Below are 12,500 nucleotides of genomic sequence, written 5' to 3' on the forward strand. Positions count from 1 at the left end.
TATATATATATATATATATTATATATATATTATATATATAATATATATATATATATATTATATATATATATATATATATATATATATTATATATATATATATATATATATATATATATATATATATATATATATATATATATATATATATATATATATATATATATATTATATATATATATATATATAATATATATATACACTACCGTTCAAAAGTTTGGGGTAGCCCAAACAATTGTGTGGAATAGCCTTCATTTCTAAGAACAAGAATAGACTGTCGAGTTTCAGATGAAAGTTCTCTTTTTCTGGCCATTTGAGCGTGTAATTGACCCACAAATGTGATGCTCCAGAAACTCAATCTGCTCAAAGGAAGGTCCGTTTTGTAGCTTCTGTAACGAGCTAAACTGTTTTCAGATGTGTGAACATGATTGCACAAGGGGTTTCTAATCATCAATTAGCCTTCTGAGCCAATGAGCAAACACATTGCACCATTAGAACACTGGAGTGATAGTTGCTGGAAATGGGCCTCTATACACCTATGTAGATATTGCACCAAAAACCAGACATTTGCAGCTAGAATAGTCATTTACCACATTAGCAATGTATAGAGTGTATTTCTTTAAAGTTAAGACTAGTTTAAAGTTATCTTCATTGAAAAGTACAGTATTTTTCCTTCAAAAATAAGGACATTTCAATGTGACCCCAAACTTTTGAACGGTAGTGTATATATAAATATATATATACACAATTTTGATAGTAGGCTAATATAGACACTTACATCATGTGTTGCCTTCATTATAACACTTACAAAAGGTTTTTAATTTTTTGCGGCTCCAGACAGATTTGTTTTTGTATTTTTGGTCCAATATGGCGCTTTCAACATTTTGGGTATGCCGGCCCCTGAACTAACCCATCAAAAATGTAAAAATAGTGTAAAAAGGCACAATGTTATTAAAAAAAAAAGCTGAAATCAATAATATTTGTCTCTAAATATATGTAGAACGTTCCTTTAGCTTTTTGTATGATCTTATTTGGTTTCAAATACCACGAGAACCTCCACCCTTGCGTTATCTTTTGTAGTTTCTAACCAAAATACCTACATTGTATTTGTATATATTGTATTAAAAAAAAAAATCTGCATTTTCTTTTGGCCAAAATCGTTGCAGCCCTACATCTGCATCTTACAAAGACCTTGTTGTAACTTCCTGTGCGGTGGTGAGAGGAGACGAGATGTGTGATGAGGGAAAAAAAAAAAAAAAAAAAGGCATGACAAAATGAGAGCCGCTTGAAAAGCTCAAGTGTGAGTTTAAGCCCAGCCACTTCCTGTTTTCTCCAACACTTCACTTCCTTTTTACGCGACACGCGGGCGTGACAACACACGTGACTTACCGAAGAGGACCTTTGACGAATTTCATCTTTTCGACTTATAAGTGTCGTTACCATGTAAACTAAGCCAATATCAAACAAACAGAAGAAGTTTGGAGCTAAAGTTAAGCGCAAAAAATATGACTAAAGTGGTTAAGCTATATTTTCATTTCCACTTTATTGTATTGAGTTTGTTTCGGAATTCATACTCACTTTTGTTTATTCATTTTAGCACAACATAATTGTCTGTAAATTCAACTTTTTGTCAGTTATTTATGAGCCCCTTCTTACGCAGTATATTTGATGAGTACTTACTTTTCTAATCAGCCTGACCTAAGCCTGAGGTTTATGTAATAAATAATTCATAATATTTGCGATTAACTCATGCTTTCATATCTTTTGACAAGGTTGCAAACTGTAAGTAGATTTTTATATAATTATTGAATACCATTAAAATCAAGAGTGAGATTACTAATTCAGTGTGAATATTTGACTAGTGAAAAAGTTGGGCCCAGGTGTCAACAAGGTTAAGAACCCCTGATCTAGACCACAAGAAAGTGTTTGAATATAGATAAAAATCATCACAGGTCCCCTTTAAAAACATTTCTAATACTGTATAACTAATAATGTTTCTTACATTACAATTATACCAATATGTCCTACAAATTACAGCATTATTCACATGTGAATAATATAAATACAGTCTATTATACAGCATTATTCCCATGTGAATAATATAAATACAGTCTATTATACAGCATTATTCACATGTGAATAACATAAATACAGTCTATTATACAGCATTATTCACATGTGAATAACATAAATACAGTCTATTATACAGCATTATTCACATGTGAATAATATGAATACAGTCTATTATACAGCATTGTTCACATGTGAATAACATAAATACAGTCTATTATACAGCATTATTCACATGTGAATAATATAAATACAGTCTATTATACAGCATTATTCACATGTGAAAAATATAAATACAGTCTATTATACAGCATTATTCACATGTGAATAACATAAATACAGTCTATTATACAGCATTATTCACATGTGAATAATATAAATACAGTCTATTATACAGCATTATTCACATGTGAATAACATAAATACAGTCTATTATACAGCATATTCACATGTGAGTAATATAAATACAGTCTATTATACAGCATTATTCACATGTGAGTAATATAAATACAGTCTATTATACAGCATTATTCACATGTGAGTAATATAAATACAGTCTATTATACAGCATTATTCACATGTGAGTAATATAAATACAGTCTATTATACAGAATTATTCTCATGTGAATAATATAAATACAGGCTATTATACAGCATTATTCACATGTGAATAATATAAATACAGTCTATTATACAGCATTATTCACATGTGAGTAATATAAATACAGTCTATTATACAGCATTATTCACATGTGAGTAATATAAATACAGTCTATTATACAGCATTATTCACATGTGAGTAATATAAATACAGTCTATTATACAGCATTATTCACATGTGAGTAATATAAATACAGTCTATTATACAGCATTATTCTCATGTGAATAATATAAATACAGGCTATTATAACAGCATTATTCACATGTGAATAATATAAATACAGTCCATTAAACAGCATTATTCACATGTGAATAGTTAGGAAATAAGGATGAAAAATGATTCCGCAAAATATTCATCTTCTCCATCAAATTCTAAGAAATATTTTTGCCAAATCTATATCTCCAGCTGTATTTAAAATATAAATACTACTCTAATACAGTATAATATATATATATATATATATATATATATATATATATATATATATATATATATATATACGTACAACAAGTATATCGTTATCATGTGTGTGTTTTAGGGCTGTGGGGAAAACATGTCTACTCATCAGCTACACAACCAACGCCTTCCCTGGAGAATACATTCCGACTGTGTGAGTACACACACACAATCGCACACACACACACACACACACACACACACACACACACACACACACACACACACACACACACACACACACACACACACACACACACACACACACACACACACACACACACACACACACACACACACACAAAACATTGAACCCACAACCAGATATCAACGTTGTTGTTGTTGTTTATATTTTAGTTTTGACAACTACTCGGCCAACGTTATGGTGGACAGCAAGCCGGTCAATCTGGGCCTTTGGGACACGGCCGGCCAGGAGGACTATGACAGGCTCCGCCCACTGTCCTACCCCAGACGGTACACACACACACACACACACACACACACACACACAACATTGAAGAGTGGTGTTTGTCTCCATGGTAACAAGCGTGCCTGTTCAGATGCCGTGCGTCACTGCCCCATTACGTACCGCAGGCGGTCGCTATGGAAACAATTAGCCGTCTGAACCAGACTTTCTAAATTTTCTTCGCATTTGAATGATTTTGAAGCAGTCTTCAAGCGACGACACCGGTAAGGGCTTTGAAAATGAAGCCGCAAAACAAAAACAACTTTAATAATATACAGAAATATGTATTTTTTTTCCTTAAAAGCTAGTTATATAAAAAAAATATTAAAATTAGGTTGTCCTCACCTAGGATGTCCACATGATAACATGCCACTGTGAGTTGCTCTATTCATGTCTAAAATGCACTATAATCAATATAAAAATAAAAATAAATTTGACTTTTTACACACTAGTTGTGTAAATACCATAAATCCTTCATTGCCACCAGGGGGCGTATGTTCATTGTATATGTGGATTGCCATGATATGCTGTGACATACGAAGTACCGTATTTTCTAGACCCGCACCCACTAAATTTTTGAAGAAAAAAACTTTTTCCCATACATTAGCCACACCGGACTGTAAGTTATTTAGAAATGTTTATTTACATACCTTAATCCTTTTGAAACGGTGCCCGTAACACGGCAGTAAAACGGCCGATCAAACAAAACAGAAGTCATCGTCATGGACCCACTAGCTGCGGAAGTTAGCCACACCGGACCTCTAAGCCGCAGATATATACAACGTGAAATAAGTTCTTTAGAAATGTTTTTTTACATACCTTAATCATTTTGAAACGGTGTCCGTAACACGGCAGTAAAACGGTCCGATCAAACAAAACAGAAGTCATCGTCATGGACCCACTAGCTGCGGAAGTTAGCCACACCGGACTCTAAGCTGCAGACATATACAACGTGAAATAAGTTCTTTAGAAATTTTTATTTATACCTTAATCCTTTTGAAACGGTGTCCGTAATACGGCAGTAAAACGGCCGATCAAACAAAACAGAAGTCATCGTCATGGACCCACTAGCTGCGGAAGTTAACCACACCGGACTCTAAGCAGCAGATATATACAACGTGAAATAAGTTCTTTAGAAATGTTTTTTTACATACCTTAATCATTTTGAAACGGTGTCCGTAACACGGCAGTAAAACGGCGATCAAACAAAACAGAAGTCATCGTCATGGACCCACTAGCTGCGGAAGTTAGCCACACCGGACTCTAAGCTGCAGACATATACAACGTGAAATAAGTTCTTTAGAAATTTTTATTACATACCTTAATCCTTTTGAAACGGTGTCCGTAATACGGCAGTAAAACGGCCGATCAAACAAAACAGAAGTCATCGTCATGGACCCACTAGCTGCGGAAGTTAGCCACACCGGACTCTAAGCTGCAGACATATACAACGTGAAATAAGTTCTTTAGAAATTTTTATTTACATACCTTAATCCTTTTGAAACGGTGTCCGTAATACGGCAGTAAAACGGCCGATCAAACAAAACAGAAGTCATCGTCATGGACCCACTAGCTGCGGAAGTTAGCCACACCGACTCTAAGCCGCAGATATATACAACGTGAAATAAGTTATTTAGAAATGTTTATTTACATACTTAATCCTTTTGAAACGTGCCCGTAACACGGCAGTAAAACGGCCAATCAAACAAAACAGTAGTCATCGTCATGGACCCACTAGCTGCGGAAGTTAGCCACACCGGACTCTAAGCAGCAGATATATACAACGTGAAATAAGTTATTTTAGAAATGTTTATTTACATACCTTAATCATTTGAAACGGTGCCCGCAACACGGCAGTAAAACGGCAGATCAAACAAAACAGAAGTCATCGTCATGGACCCACTAGCTGCGGAAGTTAGCCACACCGGACTCTAAGCAGCAGATATATACAACGTGAAATAAGTTATTTAGAAATGTTTATTTACATACCTTAATCATTTTGAAACGGTGCCCGTAACACGGCAGTAAAACGGCCGATCAAACAAAACAGAAGTCATCGTCATGGACCCACTAGCTGCGGAAGTTAGCCACACGGACTCTAAGCCGCAGATATATACAACGTGAAATAAGTTATTTAGAAATGTTTATTTAAATACCTTAATCCTTTTGAAACGTGCCCGTAACACGGCAGTAAAACGGCCGATCAAACCAAACAGAAGTCATCGTCATGGACCCACTAGCTGCGGAAGTTAGCCACACCGGACTCTAAGCCGCAGATATATACAACGTGAAATAAGTTATTTAGAAATGTTTATTTACATACCTTAATCCTTTTGAAACGGTGTCCGTAACACGGCAGTAAAACGGCCGATCAAACAAAACAGAAAGTCATCGTCATGGACCCACTAGCTGCGGAAGTTAGCCACACCGGACTCTAAGCTGCAGACATATACAACGTGAAATAAGTTCTTTAGAAATTTTTATTTACATACCTTAATCCTTTTGAAACGGTGTCCGTAATACGGCAGTAAAACGGCCGATCAAACAAAACAGAAGTCATCGTCATGGACCCACTAGCTGCGGAAGTTAGCCACACCGGACTCTAAGCCGCAGATATATACAACGTGAAATAAGTTATTTAGAAATGTTTATTTACATACCTTAATCCTTTTGAAACGGTGCCCGTAACACGGCAGTAAAACGGCAGATCAAACAAAACAGAAGTCATCGTCATGACCCACTAGCTGCGGAAGTTAGCCACACCGGACTCTAAGCAGCAGATATATACAACGTGAAATAAGTTATTTAGAAATGTTTATTTACATACCTTAATCATTTTGAAACGGTGCCCGTATCACGGCAGTAAAACGGCCGATCAAACAAACAGAAGTCATCGTCATGGACCCACTAGCTGCGGAAGTTAGCCACACCGGACTCTAAGCAGCAGATGTATACAACGTGAAATAAGTTCTTTAGAAATTTTTATTTACATACCTTAATCCCTTTTGAAACGGTGTCCGCAATACGGCAGTAAAATGGCCGATCAAACAAAACAGAAGTCATCGTCATGGACCCACTAGCTGCGAAGTTAGCCACACCGGACTCTAAGCCGCAGATATATACAACGTGAAATAAGTTATTTAGAAATGTTATTTACATACCTTAATCATTTTGAAACGGTGCCCGTAACACGGCAGTAAAACGGCCGATCAAACAAAACAGAAGTCATCGTCATGGACCCACTAGCTGCGGAAGTTAGCCACACCGGACTCTAAGCCGCAGATATATACAACGTGAAATAAGTTATTTAGAAATGTTTATTTAAATACCTTAATCATTTTGAAACGGTGCCCGTAACACGGCAGTAAAACGGAAGATCAAACAAAACAGTAGTCATCGTCATGGACCCACTAGCTGCGGAAGTTAGCCACACCGGACTCTAAGCTGCAGACATATACAACGTGAAATAAGTTCTTTAGAAATGTTTATTTACATACCTTAATCCTTTTGAAACGGTGTCCGTAATACGGCAGTAAAACGGCCGATCAAACAAAACAGTAGTCATCGTCATGACCCACTAGCTGCGGAAGTTAACACACCGAACTCTAAGCCGCAGATATATACAACGTGAATTAAGTTATTTAGAAATGTTTATTTACATACCTTAATCATTTTGAAACGGTGCCCGTAACACGGCAGTAAAACGGCCGATCAAACAAAACAGAAGTCATCGTCATGGACCCACTAGCTGCGGAAGCTCGCTCTCCAATCAGCTAAACAGACTCAATAACTCCACGGTGACGTTTTGGTGAAATTACAGAGGAATTTGTGAAACTGAAACAATACAAAAATAACGCCATTGTAAGTTAATAATACCAACACAGACACTCGTAGACGTGTTAGCATACCAGCTAATGCTAGCAACGCTAACTTCACGATAGCACAAACAAATATGCATGAAAACACTCCTACAGACATCACACATGGGACGATTTAGTAAGTATTAATTGTTTTAGTTATATTGTAAAACTTACAAACGTTGTAGATACGCTATGGACAACTAGAAGACGGGAACGGCACTTGTACTTCCGGTTTAAAGCACTAAACAGGAAGGAAATACTGTTGACATTAAAGGGAAACTTCGGTTTTTTTCAACCTGGGCCCTGTTTTCATAATTTTTTCTGTATATGTGAGTGCTGGATAAAACATTTTTTGAGGTCGCGCCAGTATTGGGGTTGGTGGGAGCTGGGCTGGAGGCTGCCTGCCCTGCTCAATACTGGCGCGACCTCAAAAAATGTTTTATCCAGCACTCACATATACAGAAAAAATTATGAAAACAGGGCCCAGGTTGAAAAAAACCGAAGTTTCCCTTTAACCCCACAGCACGTGCACTAAGCGAAATCGCCCAAAAGATGGCGCCATAGCACAAACAATAACGCACCATTTCAGTGTCTCTGCTTGTGTTTTATGAAAACTATTTGCATCAGCGAAGAAAAATCCATAAATTACACTGCAAAAACTGAAATCTGCATACGTCAGCAGAAAATTAGGAGCCTTTGTTTGTTTACTTGCAACTCAAAGACAAGTTGTCGAGTACGTTCACTATCTAATTTAATGACAAAATCAGTGTTTAATCGCAATAATAAACCTACATTTAATGTGTCGTAAGATTTTCTGTTAAAACAAAGCCAACAATGACATTTAATTGTGAAAAGTATCGAAAAGTATGGAAATACAGGTAGGGTCGTGCCAAAAATGTAAGTGTGAAAAAACCACAACGAAATTATTAAATTATTATTATTTTCAATGAAACAATAGAAAATATGTACTCATATAGTAGTACAGTTGTTATTAGTGAGAATATACTTATTTAAGGTATTTTTGGGTTCATTGGGGTTAGCTAATTTTACTTGTTTTGGAAAGTCTTGACAAGCAAATGTTCTTGTTCTATTGGCAGATCATTTTGCTTAGTTCAAATAAAATACCCCTAATTTTTATTTATTTTTTTCCTTGTTTTTGAACACTGACTTTTTTGCAGTATAGCTGCATCGTTTTATAAGTCGCAGGGTTCAAAGCGTGGGGGGAAAAAAGCGGCGTTTTATCGTACGGAATATACGGTACATCGCTCTCCGTCCACATGTCGTTTCTGAGGTGAAGAAATGAAGCGGAAGAAAATCTACTGTATTAACTTAAGTCAAATAAAAATCTATCAAATTCATTTTAGTTTGTTCACTGCAAAAAGTCAGTGTTGAAAAACAAGAAAAAAAAATACAAAAGTTAGGGGCATTTTATTTGAACTAAGCAAAATTATCTGCCAATAGAACAAGAAAATGCGGCTTGTCAAGACTTTCCCAAACAAGCTAAATTAGCTAACCTCAATTAACCCAAAAATACCTTAAAATAAAAATATTTTCACTATTAACAAGTAAAATTTTCTTGGTAGAAAAGAAAATGAGACCTAAGTAAATGCTAGTGACATAATGATATGCGCTCGGCATTACATTTCTTGAAACCAGCAAACTTTTAGTAAAACTAATTTATTGTTCTTAATGGAAAGACAACAAGGCAAACGCTTGTTACTCTCGGGGTCTCCTCGCCGCTCAGGCAAATCATATTGTCTAAAAATGCATTTTTCCATCGATAACATGACATCATCGCGTCAAGTGCGTGCTCTTTCAGTCAATTAGTGTGCATATACACAGCCCGGCCCCCGGCCAAAATGTTTTTAATTGTAATTTTGAAGAATTTATCTGAATGTTTGATTGATTGATTGAAACTTTTATTAGTAGATTGCACAGTACAGTACATATTCCGTACAATTGACCACTAAATGGTAACACCCCAATACGTTGATCAACTTGTTTAAGTCGGGGTCCAATGTGCATGAACTATTTCTGTTCAAAATTGTTTAAAATATCACATGTTAAATGTTTAAATATTAACTGTCAGTTTACTGTACTGTGCCAACTGTACTGCTATATGAGTACGTATTTTCTATTGTTTCATTGGAAATAAAACAGCAAAGTCCATTTGGCTGTCATCTGTTTTAATTATGAGACACAATTGTGTCAAAATCATGATTTTTTTTTTTTCATGCTAGAAGTAAGAAATGATTACCGTAATTTCCGGACTATAAGCCGCTACTTTTTCCCCTCGTTCTGGTCCCTGCGGCTTATACAAGGGTGCGGCTTATTTACGGCCTGTTCTTCTCCGACACCGACGAAGAGGATTTCGGTGGTTTTAGTACGCAGGAGGAAGACGATGACACAATGATTAAAGACTGACTTTTCATATACCGGTAGGCTGGTTATTTTGATAACGTACAGGCGAGCACTTTGTATTACTTTGCACCGTTGTATTATTTGTACTCTGCACGAATGCTGTTCGCCATGTCAAAGATGTGAAAGTTTGATTGAATGATTGAAAGATTTATTGTTAATAAATGGGACACTTTGCGTTCCCAAACAGTCATCTCTGTCCAGACAATCCCCTCCGTGGTAGCAGGAACCCCTATATACTACGGTAATTACACATCAAAACCCTGCGGCTTATAGTCGGGTGCGGCTTATATATGGAGCAATCTGTATTTTCCCCTAAATTTAGCTGGTGCGGCTTATAGTCAGGTGCGGCTTATAGTCCGGCAATTACGGTATATATATATATATATATATATATATATATATATATATATATATATATATATATATATATATATATATATATATATATATATATATATATATAATGATTAAAACAAGTAAAACACTATGACATAAAATCTGCTTAGTGAGAAGAATGATCTTATCAGACAGAAAAAAAAGCAAATATCACCCTTATTTGAGATATTTCATCTTACTTAGATTTCAGTTTTTGCAGTGTTGGAATATTCGAATATTTATATTTAAAGTTGTATTTGTCTTTGTTTGTCTAGGATGTGTTTCTGATTTGTTTCTCCCTGGTGAGTCCTGCGTCTCACGAGAACGTCCGAGCCAAGGTGAGTCTCATTAATCTCGTTAATAACCGCCTGATTAACAGTCTATGCTATTATTGATGTACATGTGATGCAATTTAGCGTGCCTTAGCTGAAGCTAGGTGGGACCAGGAAGTAGACGCTAATCCGTAAGGGAAATTCAAAGAAAAATACATTTTATACGAGGGTTTTTAAAGGACTTTACAATTTGTTTTGTCAAATGTTCTATTTTTAGTCACAATGGAACTGCTTTCTCAGCAAAAATGTCATAGCAGACTGCCAGCTAACACTAGCGCTCCTCAAAAATATATATATTGTAGCCCTGCGAAGATAATTTTCCCATCTATTTTGATGTTACGTCATTGTCAGTGAACCAGGAAGTAGGACACTTGCTAACATTAATAGTAACTAGAGATGTCCGATAATATCGGACTGCAGATATTATTGGCAGATAAATGCTTTACAATGTAATAGCGGAAATTATCGGTATCGGTTTCACCCTCCCGATTTTCCCAGGAGACTCCCGAATTTCAGTGCCCCTCCCGAAAATCTCCCGGGGCCACCATTCTCCCGATTTCCACCCGGACAACAATATTGGAGGCGTGCCTTAAAGGCACTGCCTTTAGCGTCCTCTACAACCTGTCGTCATGTCCGCTTTTCCTCCATACAAACAGCGTGCCGGCACAGTCACATAATATATGTGGCTTTTACACACACAAAAGTGAATGCAAGGCATACTTGGTCAACAGCCATACAGGTCACACTGAGGGTGGACGTATAAACAACTTTAACACTGTTACAAATATGCGCCACACTGTGAACCCACACCAAACAAGAATGACAAACACATTTCGGGCGAACATCCGCACCGTAACACAACATCAACACAACAGAACAAATCCTCAGAACCCCTTGCAGCACTAACTCTTCCGGGACGCTACAATATACACCCCCAGCTTTTTTTTTTTTACCATTTGCGGCCCAGAGCTAATGTTTTAAAGGCCCACGGCTAGGGATGATGTTTGATAAGAAATTATCGAGTTCGAGTCTATTATCGAATCCTCTTATCGAACCGATTCCTTATCGATTCTCTTATCGAGTCCAGATAGGTTGTTGTATATGGAAAAAAACACAATATTTGGTTTAACAAAAGCTCACTTTTATTATATAAGAAAACAATTTAATCTAATAAATAAATAAATATTGACTGTTACCCCCCTAAAAAAATAAAATAAAATAAATAAACATTGACTGTTGTTACCCAAAGTATATTAAGTGGGATTTTTCAGAAAAACAAATATATACAGTAACACAAAAACAACCTGTTTCTGTGATCACAATAGGTGTATAAATAATAATATAGTGTTAAATAAAATCAGTCCCTTGGGCATAAAACTGGAAATAATACAGCTCTCCAAAAAGTGCAATTCTGCTGCTATTTGACATAACTGTTTGTTATGATGCTTTGACATTTTTGCACTTTAAAGAAAGAAAGAAAATTCTATGAAGAGAAAAGTTGTTTGCAAATGTGGTTACAATGCTAAAAAAGGAAACGTTAAAGCTAAAAAAAGAAATACACTTTATTGAGTTAACATTGTTTCTTTATAGGGGGAAAGATGATGAGCTAGGGCGGGGGTCGGCAACCCGCGGCTCTAGAGCCGCATGCGGCTCTTTAGCGCCGCCCTACTGGCTCTCTGGAGATTTTTCAAAAATGTATGAAGAATGGAAAAAGATGAGGGGAAAAAAATCAATTTTTTTGTTTTAGTATGGTTTCTGTAGGAGGACAAACATGACACAAACCTCCCTAATTGTTATAAAGCACACTGTTTATATTAAACATGCTTCACTGATTCGAGTATTTGGCGAGCGCCGTTTTGT

The 12,500-nt window shown here is 36.1% G+C and overlaps 1 pseudogene; it reads left to right on the forward strand.

Moving 5' to 3' along the window:
• The first annotated feature begins 3,283 nt into the window (after window positions 1–3,283).
• LOC133634273 (ras-related C3 botulinum toxin substrate 2-like) overlaps window positions 3,284–12,500 on the forward strand; it is a 24,514-nt pseudogene continuing 15,297 nt past the window's right edge.

This window comes from Entelurus aequoreus, linkage group LG18, assembly GCF_033978785.1.
Source record: "Entelurus aequoreus isolate RoL-2023_Sb linkage group LG18, RoL_Eaeq_v1.1, whole genome shotgun sequence".
In the NCBI taxonomy this organism is placed as follows: Eukaryota; Metazoa; Chordata; class Actinopteri; order Syngnathiformes; family Syngnathidae; genus Entelurus; species Entelurus aequoreus.